Genomic DNA, 25,006 nt, shown 5'->3' with positions numbered 1-25,006 from the left:
ATGTGCTGGCACTGACAGAAAATCCTAAAGTCTCAGGGCATCTGATCAGCCTTGGGTCTTCTTGTATAGAGCACTAAATATTCTCCCACATGATTTTTAGTCAGGAAATCACAACAATGCTACCCTTTCCCTGGAGAAGTAAGGATCAGAGAACTGGAATGAGATGCATTTCAAAGTCCTCAGCCTGCTGCTGCCCCACCCCCACCAGCGACCACCAGGCCTCACCCATGGCTCCCAAGATACATCTGCCCACACAGATGTACCTCTGATGCGTGGAATATTATTTCCTTAACAACAACAACAAAAAAAAATTCCAAGCCGTCTACAGGACTCAGTTTCAGAATTTTCTTGGAATGTTGTGGAAAATCTGTGTTTTTGCCATGGGAACATTCAGAGGTAGAAGTCTGGGTGGCTCCAGTTACAAACTGGTATGTCTGAAGTCGTCCTTCTACACTAACCGGATATTCTCAGGCCCCGCAGCTCTCCTCTCCTGTGTATCAGTGAGCCCAGGAGAGGAGGGGAAACCACCTTTATGAAATCTCACTCACCCCCTCCTTTATTGCGTCTCCTTCCATTCCTGCTCGAGTGGATGCTAGAAGGTGCCATGTGGTTCCCTCCTGCTTCTTCCAGGATACCCTTCCAGTCACCCTGATGCGATAGCCCAGACACTGCCAGGAACCTGGTGTTTCAAGAAGAAGCTGATACCTACAGAACAGGCTTCACTTTCAGATATTTTCATTGTCATGACCAAGCTTTGAAGTCTATGATACTTAACACCTATAAAAAAAAAAAAGTGGATTTTTTTCTTCCACTCTGAAATGACAGCTTTGGAGAAGTCTGGCTTCCCCCCAAGCCCCTGCCATTTTGGGCTGTCTGCTCTGCTCAGCTTGTAGACTGAAGCCTGCAGCTGCTCAGGCTCCAGCGTCTGACCTCGTGCAAGATCCCCACGAGACTGCTCTCCATAGGGAGGTCTGAAAAGAGGGTAGTGTTTCCAGAGCTGCCCCCAGCTTGTCCCCTCAAGCATCTGACGGATGGTTGGTAAAGTGGCTGACTTTTTCCATTCTCCGCCCATTTCCACAGGATCACCTCCATGCGGGACCTGCGTGCACATGAAGGGATGAGGGGGGAAAGGCATTGGCAGTGGAAAGAAATCACCTTTTAATTGGGGCCTTTGTGACTTGCGGTGGATTTTTTAGAAGTACAGAGATGCCACCTAATGTGGGTTGAATTGTGTCTCCACAAAGACAGATTCAAGTCTTCACTCCCACATGTGTGACCTTAATTTGGAAATACATTATTTACAGATATATCAAGTTAAGACGCGATCATGCTGGAGTAGGTAGGCCCTAATCCACCAGCCAGTCAGAGACTGGAGCCAAAGGACAGCCAGCAACCACAGAAACTAGGGAGAGGCAAAGAAGGACCACCCTCTTCCATGCCTTCAGAAGGAGTGTGGCCCTGCCAACATCCTGATTTCTCCAGCCTCCAGAACTGTGAGAGAATAAATTTCAGTTAGTTACAGCAGAAAACTAAAATGCCATTTTTGATGTCCAAGGCTCTTGCATTGGGATTACATATCCTTGAAGGTCTCTGCACACAGTGAACAGTGAATTCTCATGTGAGCACTGAGTGGTCAGAAGTTGCTGCAACCAACGCCAGCTTCCCTTCACTGATGGCAAGAAAAAAGACTCGAATGGACAAGAGATTGTTGTTGTAATAAGAAATAAGGAAATGAGAATGGATGAAACGGAAAATTTTCCATTCTACTTACTGTGCTGCAGAATGGTTTACATCTTTACAATTAGAATATAATAATGCAGTTACTTTGTGTAATTAAAAAATAATACAAGAGAAGGTCTTCAAAAGAAAAAAAATAGCTACATCCAGCTAAGATGGGAAACTGTCTTGACAATGTGGATACTACTTTCCTGTCCAGTGGCTGGACCAAGTGAGGTACTCATGGTATAAGCATGGTGGGTTTGAATGATCAGACTCTGTACCCAAGGCTTTTCTCCTGCTGGTCTTGGATGGGGATGCAGAGATGCTTATAATCTTTATTGATGGAGAGAAAAACAATTCAGATGGGAAAAGGAAAAAAGGTTTTGCTTGTGCAAAAGATGTGTTGGTTTGGAAAGGCACTACAATAGAGCTTCACAGAAATGGATTGATGGCCACATCAGTCACAGTTCTGCAGGCTGGAGAAATCAAGATGTTGGCAGAGCCACACTCCTTCTGAAGGCATGGAAAAGGGTGATCCTTCTTTGCCTCTCCCTAGTTTCTGTGGTTGCTGGCTATCCTTGGTGTCCTTTGGCTCCAGTCTCTGACTGGCCAGTGGATTAGGGCTAACCTACTCAGCAGGATTGCATCTTAACTTGATTATATACGTGTACCTGGTTAGTCTCCTCATCTAAATTTTGGGTAAACTGGGACAGAACCACATCTTATCTTTGCATTACTTGCTAATGTGTCACTGGAGTTCAATATGTATTTGTTCAAGTATACTCTAAATTTCTTGGATTAAAATCATAGATATGGTTATGAAAGAGTTTTTAATCATTTGGTGAGATGAAATTGCAAATTTCTCCAGAGTAACAGGACAACAGAATGTTTGTATTGATAGAGAGAAAGACTTATATTAAGGAATTGGCTCATGCAACTATGGAGGAGAGGTTGAACGATCGGAAAGGAGAGACAGCAGGCCAGAGACAGGAAAGAGCTGTGTCCAAAGGCAGCCTTCAGCTTACAGGGAGCTGCAGGGAATTCAGATTTTTGTTTTAGTCAAGACTCATCTGATTGGATGTAGCTGGCTCACATTAGAGAGTGTAATCTGCTTTACTCAAAGTCCACTGATTTAAATATTCATCTCATCCCAAAAATACCCTCATGGAAACATCCAAAATAATGTTTAACCAAACAGCTAGGTTCTGTGGTTATCTCTGCTAATTTGTGTTGCTGCAATGGGATACCTGAGATTTGTAAAGAAAATAAATTCACACTCGCTGTTCTGAAGGCCCGGAAGTCCAAGACCATGGCACTGGCACCTGCTAGGCCACTGGTAAGGGCTTTGTTGCTACATCATAAAATGGCAGCCAGTGTCATTTGTCAGACAGAGCAAGCATGCTAGGTTGGGTCTCTCTTCCTCTTCTTATAAAGCCACTAATGCCATCCTGGGGACCCCACCTTCATGACCCTATCTAATTCTAATTACCTTCCTAAGGCCCCTCCTCCAAATATCATTAACATATAAATTTGGGAATTAAGTTTCCAACAAATAAACTTTTGGGGGACACATTCAACCACAGCAGGAGCCCAGCCAAGCTAGGACATTAAATTAATCACAGAAATTCTCTGAATCTATTTTTCATTGGTTGCACCACTGTTGTTTGGGGAAGAACAATACTTCTCTGTGCAAGGCTGTCCCCAGCACTGCCCAGTATTTGACATCCTTATTCTCTGTCCACTGAACAACCATGGTGGCCCTTGTTATTGTCACAACAAAAACTGTGTGCACACATTCTTCATCACCCTCCTGGGGCTGATTCTGCACAGCTGGAGAACCACTGGTCCAGGCTGTCTCACTTTGCAGTAATGCTGCCAAAATACCGGCAACATCAAAGCGAACACTGGGCTCCTCTGGTCTAAATGAGCAGATGTCATATGGTGACAGCCACCGTCTAATCCAGGGATCGGCAAAATTTTTCCATAAAGGGCCAGAGGGTCAATATATTAAGCTTTTTGGGACTATATGGTCTCTGTCAGAATACTCAGCTGTGCAGTGGTAGGAGGAAAACAGCCACGATAGTACATGAATGAATGAATGTGGCTGTATTCCAAAAAATTTTATTTATGGACACAAAAATTTGAATTTCATAGAATTTTTAAATGTCAGGAAATATTAATATTCTTTGGGGTTTTTTTCCCCTGGCCATTTAAAATAGAGCCAGGTATGATGGTACATGCCTGTAAACATAGCAATTCAGAAGACCGAGGCAGGAGGGTGGCAAGTTCCAGGCCAGCCTTACCAACTTAGCGAGACCCTGTCTCAAAATAAAATAAAAAGGCTGGGGATGGGGCTCAGTGGTGCAGGACCTGTGGGTTCAATCCCCAATAACTGGAAAAAAAAAGAGAGAGAGAGAATAAAAATTTTAAAAATAAAGTGTAAAAACCATTCCCAGCTTACAATCAGAATTTAAGTCTCCTGTGATATGCCTCATCCCTCAAAAACTCACTGTATCCAGCTGAGAATTGAACAAAGGTTTTAATGAAGGCTCACTGAATTGAAAGAGATGGGAATTGAACAATTATAGGACTTTTCAGACTTTTTTTTTAACAGCAGAAACTTTTTGGAATTCAAATATGGTAGAATCCCTAGTGTTTTATTGACAACTTTTTTTTTTTTTTTTTTTTTTTTTGGTACTGGGGATTGAACCCGGGGTGCTTAACCACTAAGCCACATCCCCAAACCTTTTTATTTTTTATTTTGAGGCAGGATCTTGCTGAGTTGCTTAGGACCTCACTAAGTTATTGAGGCTGGCTTTGAACACACTGATCTTGCCTCAACTTCCAGAGTCAATGGGATTTCAGGCATGTGCCACTGCACCTGGCTTACTGGCAAAATTTGATTTTACAAGTTCAAATGTATAATATTTGCATATTTTGATGAATATAACATTAAAAGAGAAGTTCCAGACGACCATGTTAAGGTACTCTGATCAAACTGATCCAGGTGGTTCTGCAGCAGAACCATTGTTCATATCTAACTGTAGTTTTCATTCTGATTCATAAGCATAAGTCAGACAAAAAACACCAAAAACTTACAGTAAGTGACAAAAGATAAACTCGTGGCTCAACATGTCAGAAACTGCTTTGCACAGCTGGCTCTTCTGGCATGTTGAAACCATGCTCCACAATTTTATGTGAGTGGATAAAAGCAAGTCCAGCTCTTTAAAGGATCAATGCTGGAGATACAAACTTCCTAACCACTGGCATATTTGCAATAAATGCAAACTTCCTGTCAGAAATTCCAGAAGCAGCTTGAGTACAGAGGAAGCCCAGTTTAATCCACGCATTCTCTGATAGATTGAGTATCTCAGTGTCTGTGCTGCACCTATTATAGTTTTTTAGTAGATGGAAAACATTTAATTTTTTAATTTTTTAAAATACATATAACATAAAATTTACCATTTTAATCATTTTTAAATGTAAAATTTGGTGGCATTAAGTATTTACATTATTGTGCAACCACCACCACTATCCACTGCCAGAATGTTTTCATCATCCCAAACAGAAACCCTGAGCCCATTAAACACTAACTCCCAGCCCTTCCCCCAGCCTGTGACACATCAGTCATTTTCTGTCTCCATGAATCTGCCTACTCTAGGTACCTCATATAAGTGGCATCACACAATATCTTTTCTTCTATACCTTGCTTATATCACTGGCCATAATATTAGCAGTGGTCCACATTGTATCATATGTTAGAACTTCATTAATTTTTAAGGTTGAATAATACTCCATTGCAAATATACATAACATTTTATTTATCCATTCATCCATCAATACACATTTTGATTATTCCCATCTTTTGGCCATTCTGAATAATGCTGCTATGAACATTTGGAGTATAAATATTTGAGTCCTTGTTGTGAGTCCTTTGGGAATCTCTCTAGAAGAGGAATTGCTATATCCCACAGTAATTCTATACGTAATTTTTGAGAAATGTCCATACTGTTTTCCACAATGGCTGCACCATTTTACCTTCCTACCAACCATGCCAAATCCAGTTTCCCAGACCCTCACCAATGTTTGTTTTCTGGGAAGTTTGCTTTGTTCTGTTGATAATGCCATCCTAAAGGGTATGAAGTGAAACATTTCTTACCTGAGATCTTAGTTGACCATTTGCAGTCCCAGAAGCACTTTCACAGGACTCTGGGTCACTTGAGAGTTCCACAGATCACAATTTGAAAGCCCAGGGCTGCAGTTTTGACTTTTCTTGGGTCTGCATTGTAGGAGTAGGCCTTCCTTGCCTTCATTCTAAGAGCAAGTGAGGCACTTGCTGTCAAGCTGGAGGCAAGACCAGTGAGGGAAATGGATACCTCAGGCAAGGGAAGGGGTTCAGGGCCTGGCGGAAACCAGCCACCCCATCCTGTAGACCAGTCATCCCATCTCATCAGTACGTACAACTATAAGGAACCTCTTTAAAATGTGGGGAAAATTTATGTAAATAAAAAAAGAACAGTCATCCTCCTCACACTTCCTCTCCCTCCTCCCCTGTTCTCTTCCTGCTCCTTTCTTCTCTTCGCCCCTTACCCATCTCTCTCCCCGCCACACACACACTCCCAAGCAACCACAGTTAAGACTTCAATTTACTATGCTCCATTCAGGGTTCCAGCTCTGACGTACATGAGATGATCCTGGTTTAAAATGTTTTAAGTCAATAGCAGCTTGGGATCAGGGAGGTTTAATTCAGGTAGACACACTGACAAACTAATGGAAAGCATCAGAGCCTCTGAAGGACTCCAAGCATTCCGGCAGGGGGTCCCCAGCTCTGCTCTGCCCAGTTCTTGCAGTCCTTTGGGTTCTATAAGGCCATGGCTCTGCTCAGAGCAGCAGCTGCCAAAATATCAAGTTCACTCCAGCTCCCAGAGTCCAATAATGTTCTCTCTCCCCACATCCCCCTTGAGAGCTGAGGTGCTTTTTGCTCTGGGGGAAGGAAACTTCCCTTCATGTAGCCCTAAACTGAGATGGCTCCTTTGGCCTCCCAAGTACAGCTCCTGCCTCTCAGAACTCATAACAAATACCTCAGAGGCCAGCCTGAGGTTCAATTTTCTACTCTCTTCCTACCTCACCTCATTGACCTCTTGCTGCTGAGCCGCCAGGGCAGTGAGTGCCCCTGTCTCTGGATGACTTCTCAGCTTCCCCTGAGCTCCCTCTCTCCTGCCACCACAAAAAGTTCATGACCCCCCCACCACCATTCTGTAGTGTGTCCTAGTTCCTAGGGGGCACCAAGGACCCAAATTTCCCCTCAGATACAAAGGGGCTTGAGGCCTCACAACCAAACTGAGCTCCCAGTAACCACCATCTGGACTGAGCTGCAAATACCAGATGATCCCTCTTCGACTGGCCTAAGCAAAAATAAAAACCTGTTCTCTCTCAAGTCCTGACATAGGGCAACTCCAGGGAGGTTGATTCAGAGGCTTATTAACTGTCTTCAAGGACACAAGTTTTTCCACCTTCCTACCAACATCCTCATTTGGCTTGGTCCCCAGGGTAGCTCCCAAAGGCAAAGATGGCTGCCACCTTGAGAGTTATCACAGGCAAAAACTGCACCATCCAGTAGAAGGAAAAAGTGCTTTATCTTCTTCATTCCCCTTTTTAAGAGCAAAAAAGCTTTACCCAGTTGCCCCTGGACATCATCTCAAATCCCATTGTCCCTGACTGCATCACATGACCTAACTCAACAAGTCACTGCAAGATGGGGCCACTATGATTTTATGTTTTTCCAGGTATCTCCAAAGACATACAGCCATTTCAACCTTCAGATAAATGGGTAGATTCCCAAGAAAAATTAGGATTCTGTGAATAAGAAGGAAGGGGAGAAGTTGAAGAGTTTATAAGGTAGTGGGCAGGTAGCTTTAGGATCACTCCTGGAATTGATCATGCACTTGCTCTGATGTTATATTTTTCACTCTTTTCCTTTTTAACCTAAGAAATGTATAAATACTTTCTTGTTTAAATAATGTAGTCAAAGCAGAAGTACATGAAGTAAAAAGGTAAAGGATTCCCTTCAACACACTCCCCAACCTCATTTCCCTCCCAGAAAGCAGCTCTGCCTCTTTTTAATGAGGCCTCTTTCAGTCCCCTTTATGCATTTTCATATAGACACACACACACACACACACACATACATACATGTGCTTGGCTTTAATTTCTACGTACATGGTATCTTGTCCTGCTTCTGGCCTTTCCCACTTAACTCTCAGTACACATTAATCAATTTCATTTACTTTAAAGGCTATTATTTCATAGTGTGATATTACAGTTTCTTACATTTTAACTAGTTTCCACTCATGAACTTTAGCTAGATTAAAAACATCCTGAGGCCATATTTTTCTTCTATGTCTCTGCACTTCCATACAATATCTTCCTAGAAAGTGAAAGTCAATTCAGAGTTACTGATATAAAATGTCTCTCCCCCTCGCCATGTGAAAGTTGTGTTAGTATATCTGCCTGCCTCCGGTGTAGCCCTTCTCTCAGTCAGTAGAAGGGGACACAGCATCATCAGCTTATCAGTTTGTCCCTCTTCTGTCTCTCAACAGCAGAGTCATTAATTTTGCACTGTTTCTTTGGCAATGTTTTCTGGGCTCAAATGGCACACCATCCCTGAGCAAACCATCAACTCGAGCACCTGGCTACTGGCAAAGTTACACATTATCTCTTTATTAAAGGCGAAAGATTTATACGATCTGAAGAGAAACCAGAGTACACATTATCTCTTTATTCAGCTCACACAGGAGCATCGGGGCAAAGTCATTAACAACTGGCACTTCCTGGAGAACCATTTCAAGGGTTACTAATGGTGTTCACAGACTGTTGGGTTGGAACAGTTATCCATATGCCTAGACACACACTCCTAATAACCTTTTCCAGGTTTCTTGAGGCAGTCAACTACATAAAATAGATTACAACTGAACCAATTCTAGACCCTTTAGAGGGGAGAAATTACTTCAATATGAGGCTATCACCTCAAAACAGACCAAGCAGAATTAGGACTGGGATGAGCTTCTCAGGACAACCATTCTCTAAGCGGATGTGGGTATCCAGACTTGCTGATAGCGTCAGTGATTATCATCTCAGGTCTTAGTGTGGATCTTTATACTTTTGAATCTACCAAACTTCCTGTAGTAGCAAAAAAAAAAAAAAAACCACTGTGCAGGAGCAAAGAAAATAAACACATGGTTCACAGATGTGCCCCCTGAATCAAGGAAGACTCAGGAACACTAGACCCTAAAAGGAAAGCTGGAACAATGAAAGAAAATCAAGTAATAGGAATAAGACTGAAATTGGTTTATGTCTCTCAGCTGATGATACACAAGGAGGAGTTCTTTGATGAATCATTTTAATTAACATTTATCATGAAAACCCTGGTCCCTACTACTAAGAAGTCTACCACTAAATTTGGGAACAACAGTATTCACATATAAAAAGTTGGACAAAGACACAAAGTAGGATAGGATCAAGACTAAGTAAACGCCCACTGGGGGGCTTCAGAGGAATAATCCACTAAGATGGCAATACCATGCTTCCAAACAGGGCTAATTTGCCTGGAACCACCCTGAAAAGACTACATTTGACCATGACTGCTCACTTATACAACCATATGCAATTTTCTCTGGGAGTCCAGCCTGGATCTCTTTGCTGACTTTCATGCCTTTATTTGTGTCTACTAGGGCCAAAGGCTGCTTCCTCCTGTGTTCCTACCATTTTCCTTACCTTGAAATTGCCATGACCATTGAAAAGCTTCATTTTTTTCCTCCCCTCATCTATACCCCTACTACCTCACTCCAGTTTGTGGCTTTCAAAGGAGAACAAAGAATCAGGAGACAATCTCTTGACAGAAAGGGTAAAGAAAGTTCTTCAGTAGGTCAGGGCCTTACTTCAAGGATTTGGCTCCATCATTCCCTGCCCTGTTATGGGTGTCCCCAACACCCCAGTAGGTGTTTCTGCAAATAAATGTTTTCCCAACATTGGATTACATGGCTGTAGATCTTGGGATTCAAAAGGGAAAGATGAAAACTTCACAGTAACTTGGAGGGTTTTTTCAGGGGGAATGTTCTTTACAGAATGTTTTAATTGGTAATTAAAGGTGGACAAAATTCTTCTGGTTTAATGGGTTTTCCTCCTCTCCAAGGCTGTCCCTCAAAGAGAAACAGGCACAGGCAGGGCCACAGGGCCTGTCCTCCTGACTACAGGCAACTGCTCCTGCTAGTTTATAGTTTGGTCCACTTTAATTTCTCATGTATCACCTTTCTAGGAGCTACAAGGCCCAACGATTTGGACACAGGCCAAGAAGTCAAGGACTATTGAAGCCACAGTCTCCACTCTTCTACTGACACCAACGACCACCCAGCCCAGCCAAACCATATGGCCTCTTGTTTTCCTGATGTATGAGGTGGGTAGAATGCTTTTACCCCAAAAGAGGACTCCAAGGGATTAATTAGTTAAAATCTGTAAACATGTATCATTATAATTATTATTCCAGTTTCTATTCAAAACTGAACTGGCCAAAAAGAAAGAAAATACTGACAAGGCCTCCAAGGTTAGCTGCCTCTGCTTTTCCAGTATTTCCAGTCTGGCTGGTGGGTGAATGCACCCAGAAACTTGCTGCTTCTCTGGTCCAGTTCTGTAACTGTCAATCCGAAAATCAGGTGGCTGAGAATCCTACTGCATCCCAGACATAACTGGACTCTAGGTGTTTGCAGCTTTTGCTCTAGAAAAGCCTGGACACCCCACCCCACACCCCAAGTCTGCAGGGGATACAGCATGTATACAATAGGGACTTAAGCCTTTAAGTTCTTGGGGGATTAATAGGTTGTATAGGTGGCCAGTAAACAGAGTTTTTGGTTTCTAAAGCATCAATCCAAAAACAATGATGCTTTCATTCTGAATGTTCAGGGCAGTACTCCTCCGCAGTAACTCTCCCTCCACCATATTTCTCTTCGCGGGAGTCCCTGGGTGGGTGCCTCACCAAGACTTCTCTTCTCTGTGGCTGTAAACATCGTCCCATCTCCATTCTTGCTTCCCTGAGGCCAACACCACTTCCAAACATCTACCCCTCTCAGAACTCAGCCCAAAATAAGAAAAGGCACCGTTCTCACTCCCCAGCCCCAAGACTCCTTCAGGCTTGCCTGTAACTTCCGGCCTGAGCTCCTCCCAAGATGGCTGACACCGGAAGCTCCCTGCCCAGTGAGGCGGAAGTTCCCCCACTAGGGCAGAAGCTCCACACAGTGAGACGGAAGTTACACACATAGGTGGAAGTTCCGCCATATAGGAGTAGAGTGTGCTGCACTAATATTTCCCCCACACGTGCAGATCCCGAGGTACCTGTAATGCTAGGGTCTCCGCCTGCTCAACTGCGGAAAATCAGGAGATAACCAGTGAGCACGACAGCCATGCCTAGGGCCAGGTGGAGGCGGGGTAATAATTTGACACTGTTTAAACGTGTGATTTTAAAGTATTTGTTCAGTATTTACTCAGAGGAAAGGCTCAGTGCTCTAAATAAATAAAGGAAGGGCCCATCAGGAGGAAAGGCCCCGGGGAAGGCATGCTCAGCCTCTCCCTTGCCTCCGGAGAATTCATTTCTGAGCCTAAATTTGCAGGCCCCTCTCAGTTAAATGAAAGTCCCACGATGAATGGTGCCTGCCTGCTCAACAAGGCAGTGTCCTGAAGCAGGTCCCCACTCTGGACCCTTTCATCTCCCACACTACTTACTGCAAGGGGAATTTTTAAAAAGACTATGTCCCTTCTTGCTACTGGTTTCAGTGACGTTGCAGCCATTCAGTTGACCCTGGCTAAAAGATGTTGTTCCTAAGTGTAGTGGGAGATCTGAGTGCTCTGGTGTCCCTGTAGGGGATGGCCCTGTGCCTGCATGCCCCCTACCTACCACTCCTAGCTTCTTGAAGCCTCCCAACAGTATCTGTCAAATGGAACATGGCATAGAAGGGCATAGAAGTGTGCTTGCTCTTTGGGTCTTTATTGAGCTTGATTCTGGTTCCTACCTTGATACCCTCGTCAAGTCCCCTTTTTCATCTCTCCCAGCCCTGCAATGCTGTTTAAGATGTCCATCATAAATGCAAAGGACTTCCACCTGTCCCCCATGGCTTGCTGAACTTCACCATCTGCTTCTTCCATTATTGCCACAAAGGCAGTTTGAGTTGCATGAAAACTGGCTGATTAACAATGAGCATAGTATTCTTCCTTTGTCTCTTCACGGCAAGTCCAGAACTATTATTTAAACACTTTTTACCCACAGCTGTGGATGAAAATGATCTCTAGAACATGAAATAAGTAGCAGAAAGGCCAAGATAGAGTAAATAGCGTACTTTACAGAACATGCACAACTTAGGACAGCACTGAAAATACTCATTGGCTGGAAGTATTTGTAGTGGAGTGTGCTGCGCTAAGGGCAACAAAGAATACATGACAAGCTCCTTCCTAGATTTCACTGGCTGAGAGCACAGAGCATGATGTGTGTGTGTGTACATATATTTAATTCTGTATGTGTATGATAATTATATATAGCTTTTAAGAAAAATATTTCTGAGAACAGTGGTATCATAATGAATCAGCACTGTGTAGGATAGAATTAGAAAAGAAAGGTGTGTCCCTCTTGTGAAAGTTAACAGTGCCACTGCTAGCCAGCACACTCTGTTTATGAAGCAGGGCCAGACAACCATTTTATATTTACATAACCAACCCTAAACTCCTTTCTTTTGGTTCCATTTCCACACAGTAATTAAACACTTGGGCAGTTCTCTCTGAATTTTTTCACATGGTGATGGCCACAATCCCTGGAAGCCATGGGCCCCTGCTGTACTGGGTTTTGTGGGGTCCCCTGAGGCAGCTATTGCTTTTTTCTAAAAATATTCACTGGCCATAGGTGAGAGCAAACTAGAAGTTGTTTTTCATTGTTGTTGTTGCCCATATCTCTTGAGCTTTAGGGACTGCTATTTTATGAAACCCCTTGTTTCAGGTTATGTCTGACTGATATTTTTTGCCATTTCTTCTTGCTCTTAATGCTCACAGAGAGGACCTTGTTCTATATGAAATCATTGCATGTTTTACTTTTAAAATAATGAAACCATACAGAAGGGTATGAGGATAAAAGTGAAAGTCCTTCTCTCCAACTTTGTTACTTGACTCTACTTCCCAGAGGGGACCATTGTGAACAGTTTTTTCTAAAGTTTTCAAAATGCATGTGCTTCTTTTTCACACAAATAAGATCATGCTGTGCCTATCGTACTTCAACTTCCTTCCTTTACTTCACATCGTGTCTTGGAACTCTTTCCATGTTAGCCTCTAAAGAAGTATCTAATTTTTTTTTTTTTAATGGGGTCTTGCTAAGTTGCTCAGGCTGACCTAGAACTCTTGATCTCCTTGCTTCTGCCTCCCAAGTTGCTGGGAGTACAGGCATGTGCCACCATACATGGCAGTATCTAATCTTTTTTTTAAACATGACTTTTAAAAAAAAATAGATGGGCATAATACCTTTATTTTTTATTTTTACATGGTTCTGGGGATCGAACCCAGTGCCTCACACATGCTAAGCAAGCGCTGTACCACTGAGCCACAACCCCAGCCCTTAACCTTTTTTTTTTTTTTTTTAACATTTATTGTTTAGTTGCAGTTGGACACAATACCTTCATTTATCTATTTTTTACGTGGTGCTGAGGATCGAACCCAGGGCCTCGCATCTGCTAGGCGAGCACTCTACTGCTGACCCAAAATCCCAGCCCTAGTATCTAATCTTTTAATGATACATTTAAAACTGCTGAGTTAAAGAGTATTTACAGTTCACATTTTGATAGATATCACCAGACGGCTTTTCCGAAAAAAGCATTGACAGTATGACAGCATACCCATGGCCATTCTTAAGAGCAACAAAGTGACCAACTCACATTTACTCATAAATGGAAAGCTATGGCACCTTAGACTTCCCTTCCATCAAAGCCAGATGATTTTGCTGGATCAAACCAAAAAGAAGTCTACTATAGAACTCTCACTGTGCCTGGATTCTGAACCTATATATATGAGAGTTGGCAATTCAGAGTGATTTTGCATTTTCTTTTCACTTTGAACATCTGAGTTCCTCTTGCCCCAGGGCCAGTTTAGCTCGCTCTTTTATATGTGCGCTGAGCAAGGGAAGCCTCTGTGAAGGGTGATGGTTCAGAGTCCCTGAAGAGTCCCTGAGACTTTAGGGCTGGTGAACTCTTGGTGAGCTGCTAACTGCAGGCTCAGAGGCTGGGTTTCCCATAAGTTTGCTGTTCTTAGGATTTCTTTTGACCTTGATTCTGAGGTTCCCTCCCCCAGCAAAAAATAAGAAACAACAAAAAATAAGAAAACAAAAAAACCCTCATCTCTTATGGGTTGATATTTTTGTAAAATACTGGAACTTTTGGAATTCAGTGCCTTGCACATGCTAAGCAGGTGCTCTACCACTAAATGACATTCCCAGCCTCCCAATTTCTTTTTATTAGACTTAACAGACATAACATTACAGATTTACTGTAAAAGCTTTGAAGTACTTACTCTCAGTGTCTGTTCTCATCTTACTGGAGATTGCTAGAGCCAAGTTGCTCTCCTCTGAGCACATCTCTGGAAGTTCTGTGGGCTTCCGTTTGGCCCTATAGCTTTTATCATTTTTCTGGGAGAGTAATTCTCACCCAACAGGGAGAATTTAGGGTTTTAGCCAAGGAGGTCCTAGGTCAATAACCAGCACCAACATTGGACTGGGATTTAAGCTCAGGGCCCTTTTCCACCCAACTTGTCCTGTCAGGACAAGCAGTGAATCTGCTATCTTCAGATTAGAAGACATTATATTTTTTTCCTTTAAGTAAAACTTTTTATTTTATTTAAGTCCAACACTAGCCCTCCTGTCAATATTGCTATCTGTTCCATAAAACCCACTGTAGACTAGTCATGAGATTGACACAAGTGAAATGTGACATCTGGGGATGTGGATAGAAGGGAAGCAACAACTTGTCCTCAAGGAGACAAGACGTTTCAATTTATTTTCAAATAATTTTACACTTCATGAAATACGTCAGATAAATCTTAACAGAGAAATACTGGAATACAGCTCCTCGAATTATGAAATTTTTAAGTCTTTTGTCTTAAGGGGTACACTATTTCAACTTTAAATACTGTGTAAAAGTGGTTTTCAGACTGCCTTTCAGAGCCTGAAGGAGCAGATCACAGCGGCATCTAGTGGAAGTTAGTGGTATAACAATTGGAGCCAAGTAGCAAAAGAACAGTGGTTTTAAAATACTTTGTTTCATTAATTATAAGGCTCCTAGCTTTCTGTTTTTAGCATTTTTTAAAATTTGGATGTGGCTCATAATAGATTTAGTACTATGATTAATTAAAACTTATTTATCAGTGATCTTTCATCTAACAATGACATTGTAGGTCCATCAAAATATGATTTTTCATATAATCTTTTGCAAGATGTCATCATTCCTTTACTCTTTTAGTAATATTTATTGAGCTTCTACTTTGTTTCTGGAACTTACTGATTTCTTGTATTCATGATATTAATTGCATGTGTCTAGTTGTGTTGTATTCAAAACTCTTGATTGTAGTGCATAACAGACTTTTCTCTGGTGTGAAACATTGATGTACTGATATTAATAAGACATTACTGCATTATTTTAAAAATCCATTATTGCCTAAATCTAGTATTTCTCAACATTGGCTGCATGTTAGAATCACTTATAAAGTTTTCTAAATTATCACTTCCCAGAACAGACTTCTCAAGAGATCTGAATTTTTGGTCTAGGAGTGGGGCCCATGCATTAAAAATTGTTAAAAAGCTTCCCTAGAAATCTAATATGAGCCTGGATTGAGAACTTTTCCTTCCTTTAGGACAGATGTATTCAAGGTTACAAAAACATTTTAATAGAAATATGGTTTCTATTAAATATCCAGTGGGAAATATTCAGTGTTTTGTTCCATAGATAATAAGTAGTTTTATTACTATCATATTTTGAATGCAAATAAACTATTTATTAAAAAATCAGTGGATAAACAAAGTCATGCTGTTCAAGGGGAAATTAGTTCCTAAATACATTCGTGTCAAATAATGCATGACCTGCATTTGTTTCTTACACACTCATTCACACAATACCATTTGAAGTGAACACCACAACAAGATCAGGAATGCTGGTGAAGTGTAAGACAGTAGCTATAAAATTTACAAGATGTCACAGTCATATATCTCTAACATACCATAGCCCTCTCAAGTAATGCTTGTGCACTAGCGGGGGAAATCTAAGGTATCATTTCCTTGCAAAACTCCTTTCTCAGCTGAGGGTGAACTCTGATAATTCCAGGACTGACCCCCAGGCATACTGCAGGGATGTCATAATTGTCCCCAATCTTCTAGCTAGTGCAGAAATATAATGTGACACCACCTCAGACCCCAATGAGGGTAAGAATAGTATTTTGTGAGAGCCAACTTAGAGAAGAAAGGATCCCTTTCACTCTGGGCCTTACTTCTTGCTAACATTATAACCTCAGATAAGTCACTGGGCTCATTGAATCTCTTATTCCCCAAAACGCAAAACTGGGACAATAATACCTCAGTCGGGGGATGTTAGAGTTGATATATGTAAACATGTAACACATTGTGGGCAGCCAATGTGGAAGTGTTACTCTTACTCATGGTGATATCTTCTGTTCTTAGTTTAGAGTGGTGTTTTCAGGATATTGAAAGGAAATTAGCATTAACCCTTTCCAGCCTGCCTCACCCAGTATTTGTAAACTGGTATGGATGGTCCATGCCTGGGATCCAAGTTTTAAATCATAGTCTAGTCCCTTTTGAGTTCCTGGGATTAAGCCAGTAAATAACCTTTAAATTCATAGGACTTTGTATTTATCCAGTGTTCTCTCATGGCCACATCATAAAGTCCAAATGTTCACTCATCTCCGTAACTATCTTCCTTCAGAACAGCACCTATTGAGGGTTGGGGCTGGCTCAGAGCCTGTGGAGTTTCCCTTCAAGTTCTTTAATTTAGCCCCAGGCTGCTGAAAAGAGAAATGAACATGACCCCTGCAGTCACCACCAATCCAAGTAGTGGCCTAGTCGGTGTGGGCTGGGGCTGCATCCATGTCAGTACAGCAGATGTGGGGAAAACAGGAAGAAGGAGCCTTCCAGTAAGAAAATGTGATTTTCTTGGACTCATTCCCTAAAGCCCATATTTCCAGTTCATAGTCTCAGTCCCAAATGTCCCACTCATTTCCCAGGGGACCTCTTCTTCACTATCAGAATCCACCCAACATCCACAGGCCTTTGAATGGGACCCTCCCTGGGTCAGGTGACCATGGCCATATTCCAACAGTCTCTCTTGGATTTTAACCTGTTTCTACCCTCCACGTTAGTGTAACCCAATTATGCTTTCATTTCAAGAAAGCGCCACTTACAGAGACCCGCATGATAACATATTCATACCCTGCAGATGTGTTCCTGTAAACAGGTAACTTTCTTCATTTGTCATTTTGCTGCTATAAGCTACATCTAAAGTAAATACGGGCTAAGATAAAATTGTTGAGCCCTCAGATAAGTTTGGCCCTACTTCAAGGCAAAGGAGAGCAGCTGGGGATGACATTGGAGGTTCAGGATGTGGCAGATCACCAGCCAAGTGGAAGCAATCACTCACTGAGAAGATGTGCTACGGATTCGCCCTCTATTTGAGAATGGGTCATCTTGGGCCACCCAGACTCCATGAGTTTGTTTCTCATCATGAAGTGGGATCTAATAATACCCTCTGCATAGAGTTCTGTGCGGATTAAATGAAACGATGTAAATGGAATCGCTGGCACAGATGCTATTATTATTAACAAGTAACAAGGCATCTGTTTGAAACTTGAGCATAAACATCAAGAAGGATCCACAATTTACTATGGAAAGTGAGTTGACTTTTCAAAAAGAAAAGAAAATATGAACACAGAGTAGGTGCTAAAAGAACGGAATGTCTTCCTTGCTGGTTGTTGGTCAGGCTATGGCGGCATATGTCTGGAGGCATCTCTGAGGCTGTAAAGTCCAAACAGCCTGGTGCCCAGCCTGACCTCGGACTAGCTCCAAGATGAGGTGGATCTGGGGAAACCTGACCCTGCCCTCCATGCATCCCCTGCTTTCTGCTAGGTCTGGTGTGGGGCTCCTGGATATGGGGCCATGTGCTAACTCGCCATAAACAGGCTAAAAAGGGGGGACTTTGCAGCTAAGCCAAGGCAAACACCACTGTGAAAACCTATCCTGAGTTGCCCCGAGGTGTTTCCAAAAGCAAAGCAAACATTATAAATGAACAACACGCTCTAATTCCCCCACTCAGGGGAACCCAAATGGGAAGACAAGTCAACTCTCTTTTTGTGGCTGAGGCAGGCTGCTGGCTCAGCGCTGCCCATGGGATCACACTGGAGACCTTCAGATTCTCCCCGACAGTGTTTGATTATGTGAGAACATCCTTCCACAACCAGAGACAAGGAACAGCAGTGCTGGAGGCAACTGATCACCTAGGAAGCACTCAGTCTCTGTTGGCTTTGCCTATGGAACTCTGTGAGCTATGTCGCTAGTATTGTCCCCTGCTGCACTAGCAAGCCTAGAGTGAACACCCCTGTCAATGTCCAGATCACCTTTACCATGCACCAGAATCCCTGGTTGGGCTAGACTGACATAAAAGCAGATTCCCAGCTCCACCTCCTGAAATTCTGACTCAGGAGGTCAAGTTGGAATACGCTGTCCACAAGCTCCCCTGCAGGCCCAGGGACAGACAAGCCTTCAACTCTGAACTCCTCCTAATGACCCTACTCTAATCCTACTCATTTGTCATTAAAATCCTAAACTGACTCAGTCCCTCCTGGTAATTGTCTGTAGGAACCCAGCCCACAAAGCAAAGAGGCTACATTACCTTTCATTGTCAGTGAAAACTTATGAACTGGTCTCAGTTGCTGTAATGTGCCACAGGGTAGAAACGCGGACATGCAAGCCCAATATAGTTGGGGAGATGGCTTGTTGGTGAAACACCGTGAACCAGAGAGGCAATGGGGAATTCACATTCCTGCAAAACACATCAGGGCAGCCTGGCTGAGGAAGGAAGGATCGCAGGGCATCCTAGTCAGTGGAACCAACCTGTGTGGAGATGTGCTGGGTCCAGTGCCCAGGAGGGAGGAGGAGAGCAACAGAGGGCACAGTGGCCAGAGGACAGAGGATGGAGAAGCATGAATGGGAACCCCTTCGACGGTGGGAAGATGTATGTCGGGAGGGTGCTGAAGAGTCAGGTGCAGCCATTTGGACTTGACCTAGGGCTCGGCTAATGGGCTCCCTAGTGTGATGGGGAGAGAAGATGGCTCCTGCCTCCCAGAACAGACAGACAGGATTCTGCTGGGATGGGCGTGGCCCAGGGTATACAAGCTGCGAGGATGGCAGCTTCCATCAGTGAGAGAAAGTCACGGGGTCGAATGATGCTCCCCTGATTTCATGTGTTTCCCAACCCTCAGGATGTGACCTCTTTGGAAAATAGTGTGGTAGATACTGGTAGTAAAGTTCAGATAAGTTCACCCCAGAGTATGGTGGGCACTAATCCCACTGGTGACTAGTCAGGCAGCCCCAGGAAACTAATACAGGGGGCTCAAGGGAGAAAAGAGGGTTCAGGGCAGGTTTTCAGGCCTGTGGCAAGCAGTCCCTAGGGCTGCGGTGAAGACCCAGGGAACCTGGTAGTCATCCATATCTACTTCTAAGAGCATCTACTGGGTGACAGGGAACCATGTCCAGGAGGAGGAATCCAGTCGGCACAGTGGCCTCCCCACGATGCTGCATTCCTGTGACCCTCATTTTCTTTTCCGTCAATTTCCTAAACAGACATCACGGGAGCCTCATGTTTAGTGGAGGTCTCCAGGCCTCTTTGGGAAATGAAGGAATTTTACTGGTGATTGAGTGTGTGCCAGGTGACTATTCAGAGTGGGCCTCGTTCATCCTCTTTGGTATTGGGTTGTCTCAAAGGGAAAACAAAATGCCCATTCTCTTCACTAGGTGATGGCCCTGGACTTTCTCTGTAAGTTTAAAATTGGAAAAGGCTGAAGATGGACCCAGGGCCACCTTCACATTCCCAGGAGCTGCCAGAGTCACTGGCTCTGTGTGGCCCTCTCCTTGAGGCCCTCTGTCACTGATACATCTCTCCCCTTCCCCAAGAGCAACCACACAAAGCCCTAAGACTGGACAAGTTACCAGGGGGAAGGTCTTCAACCAAGTGGATAGATGGAGGCCCCCAGGGCCTCACAGTGGCCGCCTTAGCACAAGCCTGATGTTGCACAAGCAAACACAGCAGGCCTGTGCTAAGAACCAAGAGTCTCTTGACAGTGTCTGTGTTGCTGAAGGAAGAGCTAACAGCAGCTCTGAGTCTTTTCCTGGACGGAGGGGACAAAAGCTTGGCCATCTGTCTCAGCCATTTTCATGCCCCATCACCTACAACAGCGCTCAGTTTAGGAGGCAGATGCTCCTTGCTGAATTTGAGGCTCGCCTTGCCCCTGGGACTGGAAACCTCCTATCTCACCCTGTCAGACGCTGCTGTGCAAGTACTTTGCCCATTAATTGTTGTTTGGTAGCTAACTCCAGATAAGAAATGAAAAATACAATTCCAGGTAGATTTTCCAAGACCAGAGAAAAGGTGTTATTATCATTATTTTAATTTTCTTCTCTCTTCACTCACAAAAGCATCCCCTCCCTGTATATGTCACCCTGCAAGGTCCCCACCAGCCTCAGGGTCACCACTGAGACCCCTCATTTCCATCCATTTCCCTCCCACCCCCCTGGAAGCTACAAAGGAAATGGAAGTTCCTTGGCCACGAGGCCCCCACCAACACTCTGGGCAGCGGAACTCTCCTGACTAGCATTTGGGAGAGGGTCTTCAGGTATCTCCAGGTGCTCAGGACCCCGGAGGGGCATTTAGGGTGAGAGATGTGACCTGCACAAGAGAAAACAATGACCAGTTAAACTGCAGTGATGTAAGGGGTGACTTCTGGGCCTCCTTCCGGCTTTTCCGGGCTTCAGTCAGTCCTTTAAGATGATTTGTGTGAAACCTTTGAAGTTTGGTATTTTCACAGCTCATGCAGGGCCCACTTGAGTTTGCTGAAAGATAAGAGTTAAGATAAAAGATTGGAGATACGAAAGATCAATTTGAAAGGAAGGGAAAGAAAAGAAAACAGACTCTAAGCTGCTTCCTGTTAGAAAGCAAAGAAAATCTGGGTTCACTACTGACTCTTTCCTTCCCTCCTGGGCTTTCTCCTCACTTGCCTGAGGGAGTCCAGAATGATCCATAAGAATCTTCTGGAAGGGGCCCTTGTTGGGTGCTTTGAGCTGGGAGGGGGAGCAAGGGTGCTCCACGCAGAAGCATGTGAACCCCTGTGCCTCTCAGTCCCCTCCTGGTTCCCTGGAGGCCTTAGCCTATAGGGGAAGGGCTGCTAAGCCCCCTTTGATAGAGCCCACCACTTCAGGACCTCAGTTTATAACATTTCCCAGGGCAGCTGTTGCAAGGGTCCCAATCAGGCGGCTTATAACAACTGAAATTTACTCTCTAGAAGTTCTGGAATCTAGAAGCCCCTAAGCAAGGGGTCAGCAGGGCCATGGTTTCTCTGAGGGCTCTAGAGGAGAATCCTTCCTTGCCTCCCAGCTCCTGGTGGTTGCCCCACTCCTTAATGTCCCTTGGCTCATGGCAGGATAACTGCCACCTCTGCAGCTGCCATCCTGTGCCTTCTGCCCGGTCTCCTCTCTTCTAAGGTCACCAGTCTGATTGCATTAGGGCCCACCCTGATCCAGGATGACCTCACCTCAACTAATGACATCTGCAGCAGCCCTGATTCCACCACATTCGGAGACTCTGGGTGGACAAGAATTTGGATGGGTGCGCTATTCAACCCAGCGCACGTGGTGATGACACTGTTGCTTCTCAACTTGTAGGCTAGGGGCAGTTAGCCTAGAGCACCGAGTTGTCTGGACTAGTCTTCATTGTAAACATCAGTGTCAGCTTCCAGTACATGGCTCCTGCTTCTATGATTCAGACAGTGCTCGTATTTTGGGTATGACTTCCTTAGGCTATGAAATTCAGGCAAGAATTTGTAGATTTACTTTTCCATGAAGACTTTTGTCTCAAGCCTTCATCCCCCTCCATAATGAGTTGTGAAACCTGATGATTTGGGCTGGGGGTGAAGCTCAGCAGTAGGGAGGCCCTCACAATTGAACAACTCTCAGTCAATTCAGGTTAAAATTCATCTGGTCAGAAGTTCCAGTTCCCCTTCTGTGTGTGGATTAGATTCTCAGCCCTGGAGTCCCATGTGACAGCTGACATCCAACAGGAGTCAAGGCAGCACCAGGCTCCTGTGTGGCCCTCAGTCAGACATGGTTGTCTGCGGGAGGCTCTGTCTCCTATGGTCTCAAACACAGCCATTGTATTAGTCTGTGAAGGCTGTGACAAAGCACCATGCTCTTGGTGACTAACAACAGAAATTTGTTTCCTTGCAGTTCTGGAGGATGGAAGCCTCAGATGGAGGGATCAACAGGATTGGTCTCTCCTGAGGCCACTCTCCTTGCCTGGTACATGGCATCCTCTCCCTGTCCTCTCATGATTGTCCCTCTGTGTGTGTCTGCATTTTAATTCCTCTTTTCATAAGGACATTAGTCAAATTAGATTCATACCCATCCATATGATCTCCTTTTACCTTAATTCCCCCATAGAGGTCCTATCTCCAAATCCAGCCACATCTAACAGATTTGAAGAGAAAAAAAAAAAATGCCTTTACAGGAGCGCTTAAGGGAAGAAACCAGGGATTAGGACTTTGATATGGGAATTTCGAGGAACACAATTCAGTTTATAACAATCATCCTTCCATGCCTGGGTAGCACCATCTCAGGTTCATCTGAGATCCAGACGATTCATCTGTGCAGGGGTGATGTGGCTTCTACAGTCCTCTTCCTTGTGAGACCTTCTCCCATGGGTAGCAGAGGGAACTTTAATTTGTCATTAATTTTCTTTCTACCCCTCTGGTTGAACAAAGAAATCTCTGATTGAAATGGATTCCAGCAGGTAAATGCCAAGAGTCAGCTCTCATCCAAGCTCTTCCTTCCTCCCCACCATTCAAAATGGCGGCAGGTATACAGGAAAGTTTGTGGTCTCCATGGGGAAGGGATATATCCCCTCTCTGTGCACTCTTCTTCAGGCCACTGTGCTGGTACTTGTGAGTGTGCTGGACAGGCATCCACCCAGGACCAGTGATATGGGTCTAACTTTGGGGCATCCATTTGGCATCCCTGCTGAAGACCATGGACTAAGGGACTAACAGCTTGAGTTTGGAGGCTTGAGTTTGTATGCAATCCCCACAAGGTCTGATAGGATTCTCACCCCATTCCAAGTCAAGATGGGCCATTAGTTTCCAGCCAGACTCTTGGCTGCATGCTATACCTGCTTGGAGGACATATGAGAACCCTTGGTCTCCTCCATGCCACAGAGGAGTTGAAGGCAGTCAGAATCCAACCTATCCCCATCCATCTACCTTCCTTCAGTCATATTGTGCCTCCAACTCCCAGTTGTACCCCCATGTTGAGATGGTCTGACTCCTCTAAGGATCCCCAACAGGGAACAGAATAAATCTCCCCTCCAACATGTTAGATTTGGGAAAGATCTGAGCAAAATGTGACTGGATTCCCCTTCTTGGCTCCACTTCTCAAGCACCAGGATTGGGGAATTGAGCTTCTCTGTTGGTAGGGGCTTATAATTAATGTCCTGAACTTTCTAGATTATTATGAGAACCTCACAGATCCAATCTCCAGTCCTGAATCTTTACATGGTAATAAGAACTAAAGGAATTTTGCAAATTATCTCTTTCCCACACTTAGTTTACAAGAACACTGTCTTACTGAGAGCATAAAAACCTATCAGAAGCCCAAAACCTAGGCTTTCTTGCTACTTCTCCTCCACTCCCTGCCTCCCAGGGCAGCCAGAAGAGCAGCCCTCTCTGCTTACAGACCCCATCTCAACTGGGACCTCTGCAGTGCACCCCACACCCCAATCTGTGGAGCTGATCCTGAGAGCAGGAGGACAGGCCCCTTCTCAGAGGCCCTCTACCCCGTGGCTCACTTTCTTCTTTGTGCTCCAGAGAGCCTCAATCTCCCTTAATGTGGCAGGAAAACAGCCAGCAAACAAGTATTCTCCCAAGGACAGTTCTGTCCTACTCCTGGTCCTCAATTCCTAACTGAAAAGAACCTGACAGGGTCCTTGGATCTGTGTCCCATCCCTCCCCATGAAGCCCTGGGGCTCCAGTGCTCCTAGTCAGAAGGGGGACCACCTGAGTTTCCTCCTACAGAGAACTTTATTCTCCCTCAGTGCTGGAGGCCAGAAGTCCAAACTCAAGGTGTCATCAGGGCCAAGTTCATTCCGAAGGAGGATCTCTCTGCCTCTCCCAGCCTTCAGTGGCTCCCGTGCTCCCTGGCGCTCCCTGGCTGAAGTCGCATTGCTCACTCTTGGCCTCCATCTTCATTTGACCGACTACCCCCCGTGTCCCCCTCTTTCTTTAAGGACAGCAGCCATTGGATTGGGGGCCCATCCTAATCCAGCATACTTTCATTGTATTTTAATCACATCTACAAAGACCCCCATTCCCAAATAAGCTCACATTCTGAAGCTCTGGGTGGATGTGAGTTTGGGGGACACAAGATTCACCCACTTCAGGGATTCGTGGCTTAATGCTTCATGCTGCAGCTCTTTCCCCAGTGGTGAAGCCCCAAGCACAGAGTGCGATGGTCAGGAAGAGAGCAGGGCTCATTCAGCCTGGCCCAACCTCCCCACAGACACTGAAGTTGTTCCAAAAGCAAACGTGTTTTCACAATGGCCCTACACACGACCTTCAGGAGTCTCCAGCCTCCTGCAAACACTGGCCTGCTGCCTGTGGGCCAGGCCCCTTTCTGAAATAGCCCTTTCCCTTCTCCTGATATTTTATGACCATTTGCTTATTTGTTTATACCCCTCTTTGTTCCAAAAAGGTTTCAGGCAGATGGTTTTTATTACCAGGCTACACGAACACAGCAAGATCCTGTAGCAAATACAGTCTTCCCAGCGAACATAAATTTCCATGAAGCCAACATGAAAAGGCCCAAAGGAACTTGGCAATTAAAACAATGGCATTGAGTTTGACGTTGGGCTCCCTTTCTTGTTCTCGTTGACTCACTGAAACATGCTACACTCCC

At 44.3% G+C, this 25,006-nt stretch overlaps 1 protein-coding gene across 1 annotated transcript in view; it reads left to right on the top strand.

Annotated features, from left to right (window-relative positions):
• Positions 1 to 25,006, top strand: part of Cldn14 (claudin 14) — a 67,386-nt gene that overhangs the window by 15,978 nt on the left and 26,402 nt on the right. The window contains exon 2 of the mRNA XM_046439157.2: positions 10,034 to 10,171. The gene's annotated coding sequence lies outside the window, so the exon portion shown is untranslated. The remainder of the gene's footprint in view (positions 1 to 10,033; positions 10,172 to 25,006) is intronic.

The sequence above is a fragment of the Marmota monax genome, unplaced genomic scaffold (genome assembly GCF_021218885.2).
Source record: "Marmota monax isolate L192 unplaced genomic scaffold, Marmota_monax_Labrador192_F-V1.1 WCK01_AAM20220418_F8-fsc00125, whole genome shotgun sequence".
Classification (NCBI taxonomy): domain Eukaryota; kingdom Metazoa; phylum Chordata; class Mammalia; order Rodentia; family Sciuridae; genus Marmota; species Marmota monax.
Note: the sequence above shows the minus strand (reverse complement) of the source record. Positions and strands in the feature narration are given on the sequence as shown.